Genomic DNA, 18,539 nt, shown 5'->3' with positions numbered 1-18,539 from the left:
GCTGTAGCTATTTAGTACTAAAGTGATGAGCCGTCTTGGAAAGTGAACAGGAAAAGTAGTAGAAGGAGAATTTAGCCCCAGTTTAATGCAATCAATTAATTCTGGATGATCCTGAGAGAAATAGCAGAGGGAAAATAGCCCCTGAGTAAAAATAATTTCTTCCATTCTTTTAATCTTGCCCCAACCTGCATCTTCAGGCAATGTAAGAAAATAACTGCATGCACTTTCAAGGAATATTGCAGTGTTATCTTCCTCAGAGCTTCTCAGTATTTATATACTGTACACTGCAATTAATATTCAGAATGATAGTCACAAACTCTTTAAGGAATCACATCTGGGCTCTCAGCTGAAAGATTTACCAGAATGTAGGATATTTATTCAGTGTGGTGATGCTGGAGACAATAAAAGTATGAAATGGAGGGATTATCTTCTTCCCTTTCAAAGCACTAAACATCTAAAAAGTGTCAAGCAGCAACATCACCCTATTTATATAAGGATAAATGTATACTTATTTGCTGTAGCCTCAAAGACTGAAGAAACAATTGGATTCCATGCACAAGCCTTTTTCTAGCTTGAATAACTGATAATTTTTCTACCTGCTGATATTAGAGATAATCAAGATGTGCGCACAACTCTTAAACTCTTACCGTACTGGAGAAACAGGAGAATTATACAGTTTAGTGATTAAACATAATGATTGTAGAGTAGTGTCAATAACAATACTGTACAGTATATAACTATCAGTGACTATGTCATATCAGCATATCAGGAAACAGAAAATTCTACTTTTATTTGTAAAGGTATGAAATTAGCAGAAAAGTATTTTTTTTTTCCTTGCAGCTATTGAAGTATTTTTATGAGGAGTCAAATTATGGGTATTTTTATTTATGATAGTTTGTAAAACCCCATCACTGTGGTAAGTGCTCTACAAGATATAAAAGGATATATTTTTAATCGTCTTTAGGAGCTTACAGTTTGAAAGAACAAAAAAACCCCCACAAAACAAAACAATGAGATATCCAGAGAATGGTACTAGCTGCAAGGGAGTTTGGGTTTTTTTTGTTTTTTTGTTTTTTGTTTTGGTCAATGGAAACTGTGAAAGCTTTCACTGCAATGAATCTGTAGTAGTGGGCCTTATAGAGGAAATGATTCTTCAGTAAGTTATCAGTGAAGAACACATGGATTCCTAGGGCATGAACTAATACCCACTGACATCACTGGACACAATTATTTCAGTGGATGTTAGATCAGGTCCTTGGTACATAAGAATAGGGAAAGACTTCATGGAATAATAATAGGCCAGCACAGAGCAAGACACAAAAATGAGATCTGGATAAAGAACAAAGAATGTGAGAAGGCAGGCTTATTAGCTGAGTAGAGTGGGAGGAGAATGTGGTAACAAGAATAAAGAACTTATTAAGCTGCGTAGCTGTGTTGAGTGTGAAGACAAAAGAGCTAAATCTAATGGGGAAGTTGAAAGGAAAACAATGGAATTATTGACAGATGGCATGAACAGCAGCAGGGGTGCAAACAAATGTCACCCTTGTGCCCCTATAAAAATGTTTAAGGTGGCACAAGTTGTGAGCAGATGTCCTAGACCTCTGTTACATTCCTAGCACTAAAAAATGTGACCAAAAGTAGTTTCCGTTTGTTATGCCTTATATAGGAACATGACTGTTTGCTTATTCAGCACCACAGAAATCCCCCTGCAGGGCATTCCCATGGTGCACATTTCAGGCTGCCACACCCAACTCGGAGCACACATCTCCAAGTGGGGGAACCCCACCATGGGGCTTGTGGACATGAGGCACAGGAATCCCCTGCAGGGATCTTGCATATATTTCGCACATATCTCGCTGCTGCACCCTGACTCCCCTGCCTGAGCCAGGGCATGGCACCTAAAGCCATTGTCCTGCAAGATTGGTCCCCTGAAGCCCCAGGAGTGACAGAGGTCCAACCCTGCAGTGCAACAGCCCAGCGATATCTGTAGATGCCAATGAAGTGGATCAGCTATTCCAAGACATATCCCAGCACAGCTGATCCCACTCCAAAGATAATGTTTGTTCATAGCCAAGGGGATGTGAAGTAAGTAAAGTTTATGAAAATGTGACAAATGGAGATCTCTACTATCTGGTACCTTTATTTATGATAACAAGCCAATCTCAAGATTTCCTTTATTGAAAGCTATTTTGTTTACTTCCTACTAGAGATAGTAAAAAATTAATACAGTGATAAAAATTTTAAATTGTAAATATTACTTCTATTTACAATTATTCATTAAAAATCTACACAAATAATTATTGGATTGCCACTGATTCCCAAGAGTTTATTGTGATTATTAGTATTTGAAAGCTGAACCATCTTCATTGCACACATTGAAAATAACAGTATTATTTTTCTTTTCTGTTTCCTGTTACATCTGCATACATCTTGGAATCCACTTTCTTATGTGAGCATGCATGATTACAAATTAAAATTTGTAATGTCTGCTTAACATTTATTATTTTTTCTGTGAACCATCTTGAATGTCATCTTACGCACCAAAACATGTACTAAAAATTAATACAAAAACGATGTGTTTTTTCCTTCCTTGGAAACAACCCTATTTAAAAACAAATTTCAAAATTAAAGGGTGGTAAAACCACAAAAGTAAGCACTTAAAATTTGTGAAGTGCTCAGATTAGGGTTATACTATCAATCATAACTCCATCTCCCTGATGGAGATCATTACAGTGATCTGGTATCTTTTTTCAAATAATTCAAGAAATCATTAGTACATTTTAAAAATTTTTTAGATTTATATTTCCAGGGGAGAGACTAAATAGAGCAAGACTGACTGAAGGTAGTGTTTTACTCACTATCTTTTAGGCTAGACAGCTAATAAGATGGAGTTCCATAATATATCTTGCATATTCATCTGAAATATATGCATATTTATTTGCAAAGAGCTAGCCTTAGGGGTGGATGACGTAGGTGACCGCCGAGGGCTCCATGTTCAAGGGGGCGCCAAACACACACACATGTTGCCCAAGATTCCACGTGTGGAGGTATCAGTGGGAGTGGCACCTGCTCCCACCCAGGTGGGGCAGGGCTGGGTAGAGTGGCACATGCAAGGAGCTGTGGGCTGGGGCCAGTGGCCTGTGGAGGGGAGCAGGGGTGGGCTTCAGCCAGGTCTCACCCACATGCAGCCAGTTGCATGTTGGGTCCTGGAGAAGCTCTATGGTTCTTGCAGGACATCAGAGACCCCTTGCCACCACTTGCTGGCCACTCATCAAGGACTCCTCCTCCTTCCACTTTGGTACCATGGGGCTGTAGCTAGTGGTCCTTGGCACAGGCGATTGTCCTGCCCTGGACCATCAGATGGAGCCCCTGTGCAGCGAGGCAGAAATGCTGGTGATTTGGGAGACAACTGAGGGGACTGCCAGAGGGGTATGACAAGGGCATCGGGGAGGGTGGTGGGGGTGGGGAAAGAGTGCTGTTCACCTAGGGTGCCATTTTCCTTAAGTCCAGTTCTGTAATATACATATACATACATAAGTGGACGCCTGTACATGTGACAGGGATTTAGTCTCAGGGTTTTATTGTATGCTCCCTAAATTGAAGCAGTGGATTTTTAAGTGAAACCTACTATTTCAATGATTCTGCCACATTATGGCAAGTGACCTGATCCTTTTTTTTTTGTTTTTGGTAGGAGCCAGAGCCTGGATTAGGGCAAAGGGGGGGGAGGGACAGGGGGGCGGCAGGGGCAAGCTGGCTGAGTGGCCCCTGAGCTGCAAGGGGCCTCAGTGCTTCCCTCCATGGTGGTGGTGCCCCCGGGGATACCTGGGTGTACTGCTAGCAGGCCAGGTGCAGCCCCAGCTTGAAGGCAACACTCAGACCAATCCAAATCTTCCCCAAGCCTGACCTAAGGCAGCACCCAGACTACTAGCAGCCTGTCCAGCTAGTCCTGGGGGTGCCCATAACTCAGGGGCCACTCAGCCTGATGGCAGCTTGCCTCCTGGCCATGGGGGAGGTGGGCAGGCTCTATGTGGGGGGAAGCATTGGGCCCTTTGCCACTTCTGCCTTCAGCAGGCTCCTGTGGCCAGCAGAATGCCTGGGGCTGTCTGGGAATGGGCTGACTTGTCCCGGGGCAGCACAGGAAGGTTCCAGGAGGGTGGCTGGGCTTGCTGGTGGCCAGAGAAGGCAGCAGGGACAGTGCACGGGTTGCTGGAAGCCTGGGCAGGCTCAGGCTTTGGATCAGATGTCTCCAAGCTGGGGCAGAACTCAGACAGCTAGCAGCCCACTTGGGCTTCCAGCACCCCATGCACCATTTCCACTGCCTTTTCTGGCTGCCAGCAAACCCAGCCACCCTCCTGCTGTCTTCCCTCACTGCCCTAGGGGCAAGCCAGCCCATTAACAAGTGGCCCCAGGTTTCCTGCTGGCTGCAGGTACTTGCTGAAAGCAAAAGCGGTGAAGGGCCTGATCCTTTTTTTCTGCAGAGCTTGCCAACCTCTCCTGTGGCAGGGGGGCTAGCTAACATCAGTATCATTGCAATTTTCAGCATTCAAACTAAACTACATCAAGATGTAATTTAGCGTGCAATGACGAAAAACAATTTTAAACCCCCCAAACTCTTGCACGTGTACAGTATGACACCACCAAGCCACACAGTGACATTTTTGTCACGCGTATGGTAATGGCATCATGCATACAAGAACCCAGTGTTACTTAGATATCTAAAAGTATAAATGGCAGTAAATGCCACTTAGACAGATTTTAGACTTTACTTCCATGTATGAATTTCACCTGACATTCTGAGCATGCTAAGGAGGTATCCATTATGACCACTTCTGCTCTAGTGCAATTCTGTTCTTCCTGAAAATGAACAAAACCATGCAAGTCCTACAAACTTTTGTCGAAGAAAATCCCTGACTCGCAGTAGCTTGGTAGATGAGGAAGTCCATTCACTTTTTAGCTCCCACCCCAAGTATTTTTATCTATTTTGAACTATAACACATGTAGAACAGTGAGACCAGGAACAGGAATCAGAAGCCAAGCATCTTCCCTTACAGGGGTGTATACATTGCATTGAAGGAGAGATCAAGTTTTCTATGTCTTACTCTTCTCCTGGATCCAGATACCTTCCCTTCTTGGCTGCCCAGAGCATGAGCTTTAATGGCAATGGTACAGAGTGTTCTTAGCCTAGATCGTTTCTAGCCTAGATCATTGCCTGGTGGTCAACACCTCCTGTTGAGAAGCAGGTTTAAAAATCCTTTTGGGTGGGGAAGGGATATGTAGAAACTAGATCAATACATTCTGGGTGAAAAATGTAACCACTAGGTTGTCAAGCAGTTGTAGGTTTTGTTTTTTTCTCTAAATGAAGCTTCAAGAACCTAAATGGAAGTATGCACTTTTGCAGGAACAATAGCATAAGTAGCTGCAGCATATGTCTGAGTATGTTCAGAAGGGCAAGTCTAGCTGTGCGAGGGAAGTGGGATCTAAAATCTGCATAAATGCAACTTATCCTTTAGACAACAAAGCAACATTTGAAATCCTATGGGTAAAAATGGATTTGATTGACATTGGTATATATCCCAATACATGCACATATAACCTTACTAGGATACAGAGGAGAAACAAATACGTTGACATACATTGGCAGTAACATGTAGTCAAGAGAGTTCATATAGTCAACATTCAGTTAAGAGGCTATCATAATATGTATGTATAAGCAGGAAAATTGAGGATGTAAATAAAGCATTATCACTAGCATCACAACTTTAAAACATTTACTTAACCGATCTTAGCTTTCTTTGAACATAGATTTTTTTTTCCTTTTTCTATAGATGTTTTCTACAGTTATAGAATACTAACTGGTAAATCCCAACCCATGTTTTAGTGTTTGACCACTGAAGTTCCATAGAAAGACCCATTACAGGCAAGCTACCTTTGATTCTTCAAGAATTTTCATTCATAGACAAACTGATCTGAAGCTTATTTTTCTATTTAAAAACCATCTGTATTTAAGTTATATTCATATGAATACTTTAGGTAGATTAGAATTTTTAAAAAATGGAAAATCTCATAACTCTCTGAAATACCTTACATGCTTTGATACTGGGGGAGGGGGATATTTTTGATATCATTGATTTAAATTTCTGCTATGGTGATTTCCACACTTGGAACAATATTATTTACACTTCTTGCTGTTTTAATGGTTTGTTTTTTATCATTCAGATAAAATGGTTTGATTGTATGTGTGTGTGTTTGTGAATTTAGTGCCTGGGAAAGTGAAGGATTAATTGCACTATAAAGAGCCAAACATTCGGTGGGCATTTATTGTGCCAACTATGCACATAACTCTGCCAATGTATCTCAGTCTTGACACACAAATTCTGCAATTCTAGTCCTGGACTTCTACTGAGCAAAGGCTGCCAATTGTGTTGAGTTATGCCAAATTTCAAGGCCTAAACAAACAAGCAATGAATTTTTTGAAATGTGCAATTGATTTTTAGGAAAATGAAAACAGAATATTAGGCAATTTTATGATGTTACATTGTCTCTCTACTTGGAACTGTATTCTGCTATATGGGATGATTTGGGCTCGTGATTGTTTTATGATGATGAAAAAGGTGACAAACATAAGACCCCCAAAAATATTTTTACTTTTGATGTGAGCCAAATTCAGAACCTGTGCCACCTAAATCTACTAAACGCTGAGGGAGGCACAAAAGCATCTCAGAAAAAAATCTCTCTTCAAAAGACCCAAGACACACCCAAACCAAAGTTACTTTATTAGAAAAAAAGCTAGGTTTTTTTCATTATTTCTATTTCATCTACCTGTGCAATAACAGGTGTTAGGCTGGACCAGAAGGAGGAATTTCAAAACAATTGTCAGTACCAATGTCCTCATACTATTTCTAGCCAAATCAAAAGTACATGCCAGGAATCAGTCTAGAAAACCTGCTCTTGTGTTAGTTAACAGCACAATTTTCCTGAATCAAGGAGCTCAGATACAGCAAATGAACATCTGCAATTTTGAGCATTTATCTAAACCAAACCTCCAAGACTTTAAAGATTTGCCCATACATAGCAGCCACAGGTTTATTAAAATTGGTACTTCAACCTGAGAGTAATTAGCCTCACTGAATTCCATAACTGTAAAGAAAAACAACCCAACTGTCTGAAAGCTGTAATTATCCAGACTTGAAATGCTGGTTTTTTTGGCAGAGTTTACAACTCCAAGTAACTAAAAATCTTTGAATGGTACCAGCCCTGTATGGCACATCATAGCTTAAAAGTCTCATAAGAAAGTGAAAGGGAATTAAATAAAACTATTACCATTGAGTAAACACTGTGAGATACCTTCCATAGCTCAAAATACACTGAGCTGGGAGTTTACTCAGATTCAGTCTGCTTGTGGATATGTCTGGGATACATATTCATTACATTTTGGTATTCAGGCAAGTTCCTGCTACTCTTTGGGCCTGAATTCATTATTTTAATACAGTATTATTAAAAATATTGAAAGAAAAATATTTAGCTAGACTTCATAAATAATAACAAATTTATTCTTAAATAAGATGGAGCTCTGTGCGACTAGGCTCTGAATGTACAACAGTTCCTAAATGACGTTTTCCCAGACAAATGGATAGGCAGAGGTGGACCAATTGCTTGGGCACCTTGTTCAAGTAACCTGTCGCTGTTGGACTTCTTTTTATGGGGACTTGTTAAAAGTGTAGTTTACTTGTCAAAACCACGTTCTTTGGTGGAACTTACAGCTAGGATCTCCAATGCAATTAGTGCAGTAACTCAAGAGCAACTAAGAAACATTTTCAAGGAGTTGGAAGATCAGATTGAGCACTATGTCATGATGGATGGTGGTTATGTTGAAGTCTAGCATTGTGTACTTTAGTTGTTCTAAAACTTTAATAAATTCACTTTTAAATGCCATTTACAGACTATTTCTATCATACCTACAACCTAAGTTATTTAAGATTATAAGTGCACAAGGACTTTATGAAGACCCTGTTTATTAGTGGCATTTCATTTAAATCACAGAAAAATGTGGATTTGGGTTAATTTTTTTAACTGAAAATTGGGTATTTTTTTTAAATCAGAGAAAACCAGGATCCCTTGTGGTCAGGCACTTCTCTGGCTTCAGAAGTTGACTAGTCATGGCTTTACAATGACTAATTTTTCAGGGACTTACATGGAATATACTGTTTTCCCAGGAACACTAGGATTACAATAAGAACGTAAGTCACCAAAACACATCCCTTCTGAGCAAGCTTTGTAGGACAAAACAAGTAGCACCATGAGCATATAGAGGTAGAAGGTCAAATAGTAATATCAACCTGAATAGCAGAACATGTCCTTTATGTGAAGACAGCCACCTTAATACAGTTTACTCACCTAATAAAAAGTTAGATTTGCACCATTGCATACAGTCCCTAAGGTAGACTGGCTGTGTCCAAAATGTCCCTGAGTTAAAGCTTTGCAACAGAGGCTTGTTTAGGGAGATTGGGATCTGGAGTGAAATTCTGAATAGAGTATTTGCTGTCTGTCTTCTGTGGCCTTGAGAAAATTTACATGTTTGCACTGAATATTGACTTTTTTCTGCTCTGAAGGACAATGAATTATCATGTTTAACAAGGTTTCCCAAGTCATCATCTTTAAGAGGTGATTTTGGTAAAACTCCCTAAAGGGAAGCTGCATGGTTCTGTGAACTTTGCTTTTCTTCTCAATATGTCTACAGGATTTGAGTGTATGTATGCTTGGCCTTGACATATCATTTCTTTCATTATCATAACCTTTATGTTATATGCACAGCTATCCAATTTCTAAACCCCTGAAGCCATGCCATTTGTGGGCTGTATCAACAGGGATTGGACGCTGCATGAGCTGCACTAGCTGAGACACAGGCCACCAAGCTGTCTATTGAGTGGATACCCCTCCAACCTTCCCTCCCCCCTGCACCATGCACTCATATGGCCTTCTCCCACTACTGCCATTTGTGCCCAAAATTGCTGCATTGTATGGGTGTTATCCCCCACACCTGCATGAAGCCCCAATTCCCCTCTGGCATGCAGTCTTCAGTTCCGCAGGTAGTGGTCTGCACTGCCTTGCACTCTGGAGCAGAGGCTGGAAGCAGCAACTGGAGGAGGGACATAGATATGTTGGCTGTTATTACAGCTGGAGCAACAAGGGGAACAGCAGCCAGACTGGGAAACCAAAACCTAACTCCTTGAGGGGCATGTGTGGATCACAGGCCACAAGATGGACAGCCTTGTTATGGTGGAAGTGCTGCCACTGCCACATTTATAACAATAAAATGCTCTGCTGACTATTTCTGGACAAAATCCAGCATTTTTGCCACTTAAGAAGTACAGAAGTTCCAGGTGATATTATAGAATTGAAATAAAATATCCAGCAATACATTATATTATGATAATGTATTGTACTCTTTGGGATATGGTTCAGTTTGTTTCCTCTGGCTATCGTGAATCATGCTGCTCTTTGGTTTGTCAGAACACTCATATCTCTGGACTAACAGATTACTTGGTGCCTGGGTCCCCTGAAAAAATGTTTTATTTTTGTTAAGGTGTAAATTTATTGTTGAATTGACTTGGTCTTTTATTTTGTGCAATACTGGTCCTACAAGACTACAATATGTTCGCTTGAGGCGTGCAATGTCCTGACACCACTGCTCACATTGTACTTGTTGTCCAGTTGCCTGATAGCTAAAAAAAAAGGTTTAATATTTAACATGATGGGAGGTTGGGTAGACAGGAAAAGAAATGCTTGAGAAAAAGCAAGTCCAAGCATGGAACAATTCCAACACATTTAATATTTAGAGTTGAAAAGGAAGTTTTAATGTTAAAGTTTGTAAAGTTATGCAGTGGCTGGATTTTTTTTTTCATGCACACCATTTTATATAAATGCAATGTATCAGAGCTACCAACTTGGTAAATAAGTGACACTGAAAGATAAATATTTAAGGCATAATGGATCTCAAATGTAACTTGACAGAAGCTATAGGAGTTGCGTCAGACATTACCTAGACGAACCAGCAGCAAAAGAAACTGTTTTCCAAATTTTTATTTTCTCTTTTTATATTACTTTAATGTTTTGAAAAGGAGTGTTTTGTTAATGTTTTAAACAATTACATGCATGTAGTTGTAAACACAATATTTTTTATTGTTAATGCTACTACATTCTGAGTTATAAGACTAAATTGTCTGCTATCACAACACCATTAAATTGAAAGAACTTATGACAATGAAGAACAGTTGTAGTAAAAAATATTTCTTATCTACCTACCTATGATGTCACCTACCTATTATGCAACCTCAGAACAACTCTTCCACCCAGCCCCGTGGCACCATAATAGTAATAAAACAAGCAAGAGGAGATTCTAAAGGCACATGCTCATGTTTGTGGAACCTCATCCGTAATCACACAGCTTGATTTAAGCCATGTGAGCAATGGGTTCCTGCTTGTGCACATGTTGACTGGTGCTTGAGCCATGCTGGCAATGTGAGCTAAATAAGCCGGGGGGCGGGGGGAGATGGCAGGCAGAATTAAGGGGGCTAACAGGCCCACAGGGGGTTGGGGGAGGTTGTCTGTCTAGTAGGGCTGTGCAAAATTTTGCCAGCCATTTCATTTTGACACTGTTTTGACAAAAATCGGAATGAAACAAAGGCCATCAAAACAGCCTTGAAACAAAATGAGGCTGGTCAAAACTTTCTGAAAGTCGAAACATTTTGACCATAGGCTAGGGATGGGAAGTTAGTCCAGCTGGGCTGACTTCCTATCCCCAGTGAAACTCAAAACCATGTTGAAACAGCCTTTCTGTTTTGACAGAATGGAAGGGAACAGCTGTTTCCACTTGAAATTCAATTCAATACAAAACACTGTTCTGTAGAACCATCGAAACTCAAGATGAAACAGAATGGTGCCACTTTGCACAGTCCTGCTGTCTAGGGGTTCAGGGATAAAAATAGCTTGGTCACAGTTGGATGAAGATAGGAAAAGTCCATCCTCAGGGTTGGGTCACATGTTGTGATTTTCCAGCCCTAGAGCTGCACTCTGGACATGTACACGCTTTCAGTTAGCTTAGGTACAGGTTAGCCTATATACTGCATCTGCTTAGGTGAACCAAATTAGATCCAACCAGCTATTTTTTGCCAGATCTAAACTCCCGTAATGTATGTACAGTCTGCCTGTGAACATTAAGCCTTTTGAAGATTATTATGCTTGGTCTGTACATCTCCAGAGAACTAGAATGGTCAATACTTACGTTTCATTATTCCTTAAGTAGAAACGTAACATCTTTTTGTTAATTAAAAAAAAATACTACTAGGATTGATTAAAATACATTTTTGGAATTTCACTGGACAGGTTCATGGGAAAAGTGTACAGGTTCAGAAATCAGTTCTAATACTTCATCCATTGCATAGCCAAAATTGGAATTTTGGGTTTTGTTTCTTTTAATAATATGCCCTAAAATTGCTTTGAAACCTTTGCTATTTAGTTAAGCAGACTATGAACAACTATAAACATGAAGCCACCTGGAACATGAAATATAAAATTAAGGAGCAGGATCTCAGGTTTCAGGTGGTCCAAGTTGTTTCCTAGGAGAACTTTTACCACCTGTTCTCTGATGCTTGATGAAGGGTTTGTGCCAGAAAGCTTGCAATTAAATAATTGATTTTGCAAAAATCTTGTTGATCTAATAAAAGATATCACCTCTGTCTGTGAGCTCTGGTTGCTTTTTCCTCTAGACCAATACGTCTACAACTTGGATACCTGACACATGGAAGATATTGAATTTTAGCTGACTTTTTAAATGAAATTTTCATATTTTCACAAGCAGAAAACAACTTAGACCACCTGAAACATGAGATTCTGCTCCTGCCTTTGTCTAAGGTAATTTGTATCATCACATCCTCACAGGAGAGCTGAGACTCCTTACCAGCTAAAAACTGCTGCCCAGAGGGTTTTTCCATCCACCTTTGAAATCCTATTAAATAAGAACTTTCATTTCGACCCAAGAGACCCTTTACAATCTTTTCTATGATGCCTGATGAAGGGTGTTTGTGCCTGAAATCTTCCAATTAAAGAATTTTTTTTACAAAAAGCTTGTTGGTCTAATAAAAAATATCACCTCTGTCCACGAGCCCTGATTGCTTTCTCTATTGGCCTACACATTTGAAGAAAATACTGTTTAGTCTTAACACTCAAATGGTGTTCTGGCTCTAATGGTCCAGGAAATACGTAAGGAGCAAGGATTTCTGTTGGTGATTGTAACAGGGCCCTTACCTTGTTAATAAAATGGGAAGGAGATCCAGGGGTACCTGGCCCTTTTCCCCTCCTTCACCCTCCTCCTCTCCACCTTTTCCTCCCTTACTTTTTGTGTGTTTGCCAGTGCATCCTTTCCCTAGTAGAGGTCCCTTTCCCCTGGTTTCCTGGTTATGTAGTTCTGCCCCTCCCTCTTCCCCCTTCCATTTCATCTGTTTCTCTTCTGCCTGTGCCTCGGTGATGCCCCAAGGCAAATTCACAGTCAGGGAAGCCTGAAGCAAAATGGCCATTGGGTCCAGGGGCAGGCAGAGCCTGATAACTTAGGAACAAGAACTAGAGAGATCATGCGACCCAGGGAGCCCTATATAAGCCCAAGCCTCAGGCCAAAACAGACTGTTTGGCTATGGGAGCCATTGGGAATAGAATCTCCTTTGAGTGGGGTGAGAACTGGAGCCCAGACTGTGGTGAGAAGACTTGGGAGGCTGCCCCAAGTGAAGAGAAGCTGGGGACCTGCATAGGAAGCAAGCTAAGTACCCCAGGAAATTTCTGTTTTGTTTTTCTTTCTACTTGGAGCCTGCTACTAAGGGGTATGGCAAACCCTATGTGGGACAGTCCTTTTAACTGGGACTGGTGTTTGTATTTTGTGGTTTTCATTTTCCCCCAGAGGGTGGGGGGCAACCTAGTTTGTCCAGACCATTAAGGCAGAGGGTTAAAGCATGTTCTGTGGTCACATGTGGCTGAGTTTTCCTGGACTATAAGGCAGAAAGTAGCAGGAGAAAAAACAGGACTCAAGGCCCCTAGCTGCCTATGTAATGGATATTGTTGATGCTGGAGCCTGATGTCATGGGGCATGACCAGAGCTGAGCCAGGAGTTGGTGGCCCTGAACAGTGGGCTCTGAACTAGAAGGCTCAGCAAGATTAAAATTGGGATGGGGATGGGGAAGGTGGGGGAGCCTGACACCAGACAGGTCCTGCCTCTTAAAAAGTGTGCTTTGCTATCTGTGAAGCCTCTTCTACTAATTTTAACATCAAGGTGTGGCAGGAAAGAGTACTGAATATGACAGAGACCAGAGGGTTTAGGCACTAGTAGGCTTCTAGAGGCAGGTATGCTGTAGCAGCATTTGTAAGCAGCCTACAGTGATATCTTTTGTTGAACAGATTTAGAAAAGCTTCTCAATGCAGTGCATTTTTCCAGTCCAAGGAAAAAGCAGGCAATTAGGGCTAAAAACAGTCTTCAGCACTGTTAAATTAGACAACAGATATTCCCAGAGTAGCTAACGGACAAGAAAATTGCAAATGACAAGACAGTACACGATGAAGATCTTAAAAAGGGGAAATAATCCTTAATACTTATAGAGTGAAAAGAGATTAGCAGGAATCTGTTACTTCGTAGTGAGTCACAAAATCAAGATCTGGGTTCAATCCTTGTTCTTGTTTCACCCAATTTATAATATTTTTTTTTCTAGGCTCATCTTTAAAGTGTTTTATAAATTTCCCTTGAGCATGAAGCCACTGGGGCCAGAAAATGAGCGGCAGTTCTGTGAAGTATTCTCCTACATGTGTTGGTATATAGATTCATAGATTGTAAGGCTGGAAGGGACCTTGGAAGATCATCAGTTCAGCCACCTGCACCAAGGAGGAAAAATAACAGGGTCAGGTGACCCCAGCAAGGTGACTGTCTAGTCTCCTCTTGAAGATTTCCAGGGTAGGTGATAACATATCTCTGTCCTTAATCTACTTAGTCTTGTCCTATAGTACATATGACTAACAGTCCATATCTCCAGTATACATATACTAAATAGATCCCTCCCATAACATAATATTGGCAATACAATGGATGTAGTATCTATGAAAGGCCTTAACTGCAGAGGACACAAAAGATTTGTTGATGAACTTCAGAAAGGTGTGCTATCCATGGATGCAACATGAAACAAGGCAAGCTGAGATAAATAGCAAGGGGATAAAATAAGTCATGACAAAGTTACAATTTGTTACCACTGCAAAGTGGATAGTAGTAATTACTGGCAAAGAAGTCTTATTAAGTGGTTAGGCTGAACAGACAACATAAAAGTGTAGCTAAGTTTCCTGAAAGTTAACAGAATGAAGTTGAGGTAAACCAGAGTGGTTGTGAAGTCTTCTCACTATCTAGTCCTTATAAGTATAATTATTTGCAGAGAAGGAGCAGGTTTATTAAGCTTTATGCTTAAAAAGTGATGCTTAAATAATACCTGGCTGACCAGCAGGGAATTAAGTTTGTGCTCTTTAATGTCCTTCACTGGTCGTTTGCTAAGTGGGTTAAAGAATTCTTTTAAAGCTCTGTTGTTATTAAGGAGGTTTGCTTTCTTCAAGCAATTTAGATTTCTGACACCGTCTTCAAACATAGCCATCACTGTCTCCCAGTGCAACTTGTGATAGGTGTCCTCATCTTCATCTCCATGAAATTTGACAGTGTTATATGAGTTAGAGGTTGTTTGACATGTGGCGGGCCAGTAGGGGGTGTTCCTGCATTGAGCCGCCCACCTCCCTGTGCCCGCCCACCTCCCAGACTCCGAATGCCTCCCTAGGGGCGCCTTATGCTTGGCCGACCCCTCTCCCGGAGCACACTCGCTAGTCTGGGGGTAACGTGCCGCCACCACCCCAAGAAGGGACTGCCTCGGCCCTGTGTCCTCAGGGAAACACAGGCCTAATAGTCCAACGGGTACTCGACCCAGTACAGGCACTTGGGGCACTTCCCCAAGTCAAGGGGGCAAAAAGTAGTCTCCCTTAGTCCGCAGACCTAAGGGGTCTCTCTGGCGTAATTTAGACCCACCCCTCAATAAGTCTCCCACACCAGTCAAAAAGGAGAACTTTATTGATTACAGGGGGTAGGGGAAACTAGGGTACAGGGTTGAGTAATATCTTAGAAATCCTAAAGAGCAAACAGTGTGGCTGAGGTAGCCTTTTGATCACCCATCTGTGTTACTGCCAGCTAGATATCTAATCCGATTGAGTAGCTTACTCACAAGCATCTTCCAGAGTTCTTCCGTTTCCCCTCTGGAGTCTTGGGGTGAGAAAGAGAGCTAGGTCCCGCTGGCAAGGCTCCTCTGTCTCCCCTGCTTTGCTGCTGCTTCACCTCATGGCCGAAGAGAGAAGAGCGAGCCTCCTCCCCCTCCCAACCTACATAGGCCCTGTGACCTCATTCACCTGGTCCAGTGCAGGTCAGCCCCAGTTGGCTGTCAGCCAACCAATTCGAAATACATCACCTGTTACCAGGCAGATTCCAGCTCCCCAGGTAGAAACCCCCCACCCGGGTAATTGATGCAAGTCACGTAGGCAGAGGAGCAGGTTTCCCCCCTCCCTCAGGAATGCAGCCAGCTCGAGTTACCTAAAGAGACAGGCCGAGGGTGCGGTCCCCTGTGTGCTGGGCCCATCCTAATCCTAATCAAATGGTTGCTGCTCAGAGATTTTAGTCACAGTGTCACAGGGCAGAGATTTTGGGGAGAAACAAGGTGGCTTTCTGCCACAGACATGCCTGTTTAGAATTATGAACAGAACACTGACAAATCTTTACTATTCTACCTAAATCACGTTTCCATTTCCTGTTCCATTCTTGAGGAGCTAGAGACCTATTAATTGCCCCTTTCAAAAGTCTCTTGGTTTATGGACATATATTTAAATGTCCTTTGTTCTTGGGACTCAGAATATTGTAGGTCATACACTGCTGTCATACGCTTTTTAACTTAAATTTTGCTTCTTCTGTCTACTAGATAGTAGGACGAAATTTCCAACTCTGCAATGGTTAAATGCTGCAAGAGATTACCTAGCCAGACTGTTGAATCTCCATTACTGGAAGTTTTAAATGCAATTTTGATAACTTTTGTCTAGGATGATCAAGATGGAGACTTGACAACCCCCTGAGGTCCCTTCAAACTAGAGGTGACTGGTGCCCCCGGAATCTGGAGGGGCACAATTTGTGGGCGGGCCCGGGGTGGGCCAAGCACCCCATATCCACTTCTATATTTCTCTGTCATAGCTTCGTGCCCCCCACCCTAACATGCCACTGGCCTGTGTGGCAAAAAACCTGCCCCATCCAAAGCAGTGCCGAGTCAGGGGCCAATCTCGGGGGGGGGCATATGATTCCCCATGTCCCCCCTACCAGTTGCCCATGTTTCAAATGGTATTATTCTATGACTCTTCACTCTGTAGTTTCTAAGTATTCTCCTGCAAGTAAACTTCAGTTAGTTAGAACTACTTGGCATCACAAAAGAATCACTGCTGGCTAGATTCCTAATCTGGTATTTGTTCCCCTTTCCATGAAGCTCTGTATTTGCTTGCTGCTGATTCTGTAAGTTCTTACAGTGCATGTATAACTCAGTAAATCAACCAGTCTGTCAGCATACAATGCTGTTTGTCTGTTTGTGGGTTTTGTTTTTTATTAATTGCAGTTGTTTCACAAATTCATCGTGTGAATATATTTGTGACTCAGTTTTCCTTCCTCTGTCAGGAGGAAAACAAGAACTGGAAGACATTATTCCATAGAAAATCAACAATATGTTTCTGAAGTACCTGTATCTATCACTGAAACATCCCTTTGGAAAGCCTACCCACCTATACACTTTTACAATTAATTCCTAATGAGCTAGACGCAACAGATATTTAGCTAGAACTGGCTGAATAGTGGATGTTTCTGTCTGATGGTATAATTGAATCAAATCTTGTTTAGATTAGTTGGACATGGAAATGTCAATTATTTTCAGCATAAAAAAGAAAGAAAAGTTGAAGCATTTTGTTCAGAAAATATTAAACTAAAATATATAAACATTGTCTCCTATTTTTATTCAGTCAACTCTATTCAACAAATATGATCTGAATTCACAGATACATTTTTGTTCTCTTGAAACTAAATTTTTTATTGACATTACAGCTGCTTCCTTCTCAACATTTCTTGGCATCCTGGTAGTTTTTAATTTCCATTGACTACTGTAGGAACTAGAGACACTAATCACTTTGCAGGACTGAGCCTTCGATATATTTGTAGCAGATAAAATTCTACTGAATTTTCTCCTGCACCAAGATACAGAGAAATTGGTTTCCTTTTCCGCAATACAAATTTACACTGGTTACTAAGGAAAGAGCCAGCCCCCTCTCTCTATATATATTTTTTGCACTTCATGATTTGTGACATTTGGGTAAAAACATAGCAGTACCTTTGCAAGATGCTAAATGTTTCATAATTTTCCTGCCAGCTTTTTCCAGCAGGATAGTGAATGTGGAACCATGCTGGCCTGCACAGAGATTTACTAATAATTAGCTTATCAATATACTGATCTCTTAAATAATCCCTGGAGGATGTAATTGGAGTTCAGCTTCCCTTGTATGTGCTGTGCATGCCATTTCTAATGTAATTTTCCTTGGATGTGAAGTCCACAGTAATCTGTTTTCAGGCCATGAGTCACAACAGCCAAATGAGCCTCTTTCACTAGCTAAATTGTTAATATTTGTCTTAAATATTTATATAATGTCCTGCTCTTAACAGTGAGGCCCTTATTCAGGCTGTGAAGGTTTCTGTAGAATGCTGAGTTATTGCTCTTTTTTTTTTTTATAGTAATACCCCCGGTAAGTGTATTCTTTACTTATCTTTTTTTTTTTTTTCATCAGACAGAAGGCCCATTTGTAGCCTTCCTTAAATCCTAACAGTGCTTCTGTTGGTCATTCTATAACAACAGTGACGTTCATGTTCTCTTCTCAGGGTATGTTTCGTCCGTTTATTATGATTTCTGGACACACTCTTAGAAAGCTCTATTTATTGAACAATAATGAATCCTTCTATCGACATCTCTGACCAGGGACTATGTTTCATTAGCAAGTGAATAACCAGTATGCACTTCAGAGGTGCTAGGCTCCTGTTTTGATGGACTGGATGATGATAGAGGGTATACAGGTTTAACCATTCTTGGCGAAACAGTAAATGTATACTACGCATCATGATGCATGATGCAGTAACTCTTTATAGTATACTAGGTTAGGTACAAAAGTTGCACCTAATGTGCTTTAAGCACACAGAAAGCACATGAAAGCCATAATAGAACAGACATTCGTGGCACTTAAAGCATTTAAAAATTGTGGATCCCCTTCTAAGTTCACCCTCAATGGATATAGTATTAGACTAAAGTGCTTTAGGTTAGAACATTTTTTAAATGTCTGTATCAAATCCATTACACTTCAATATAGTTCTCGATCTGTCACCATCCCAGGGGCCCCTCATTGGGTAGCTTGCT

This window comes from Crocodylus siamensis, chromosome 4 (genome assembly GCF_052110815.1).
Source record: "Crocodylus siamensis isolate JL-2025a chromosome 4, ASM5211081v1, whole genome shotgun sequence".
In the NCBI taxonomy this organism is placed as follows: Eukaryota; Metazoa; Chordata; order Crocodylia; family Crocodylidae; genus Crocodylus; species Crocodylus siamensis.
The sequence above is the reverse complement of the archived record's forward strand: the minus strand, read 5'-3'. Positions refer to the sequence as shown.